The 564-nt window shown below is 47.7% G+C and overlaps 1 non-coding gene across 1 annotated transcript; it reads right to left on the bottom strand.

Moving 5' to 3' along the window:
- Positions 1 to 229: 229 nt before the first annotated feature.
- Positions 230 to 361, bottom strand: LOC115031643. The gene has a single exon (XR_003837312.1). It is a non-coding gene; the product is annotated as a small nucleolar RNA SNORA17 (small nucleolar RNA).
- Between the last annotated feature and the right edge of the window lie 203 nt (positions 362 to 564).

Below are 564 nucleotides of genomic sequence, written 5' to 3'. Positions count from 1 at the left end.
TCCTGTCCAGGTCCCATGGTGTTGAACTGGTGGCTATCTTGGGCTTGCTCCTCATCTAGACGGCTCTTGTTGTCCATGCAGGGGTCATCTGTCTAAGGCTAACTCCCACCAAGGTCCGTCAGTCCCAGGTGGGTTCTTCTAGTCTCCAGCTCACTCCACATTCTGAGATCCTGTCTGGGCCTGAATGGAACTGGACTGGTGGTCATCTCAGGCTCAGTTTTTTTCAGGGGTTGTTAGACTACTTATCATTCAGATGTTCACAGATTAGAGAACTAAGCATAGAAATAACCTCTCTCCTCTCTGCCACCTACTGACACACATGTGACACTGCAGCCACACCTGCAACACCTCTAGGGACAGACATCCAGCAACATCTTCTACACAACAAAACTTGTTATGAACCATGAAATTTGAATTTCACATTCACATATCATTGTTCTTATACTGTAGGCCGTCACAACTCATCTGCACTGCTGGCTTGGCTGGACTGAGAATTTCCTAGGAGACACACCTCTGGCAAGTTTGTAAGGGGGTTTCCCAACAGGTTCAACTGAAGAGGTACAG

Source organism: Mus caroli, chromosome 7 (genome assembly GCF_900094665.2).
Source record: "Mus caroli chromosome 7, CAROLI_EIJ_v1.1, whole genome shotgun sequence".
NCBI classification, from domain to species: domain Eukaryota; kingdom Metazoa; phylum Chordata; class Mammalia; order Rodentia; family Muridae; genus Mus; species Mus caroli.
This window is presented reverse-complemented; position numbering and strand designations above follow the sequence as displayed.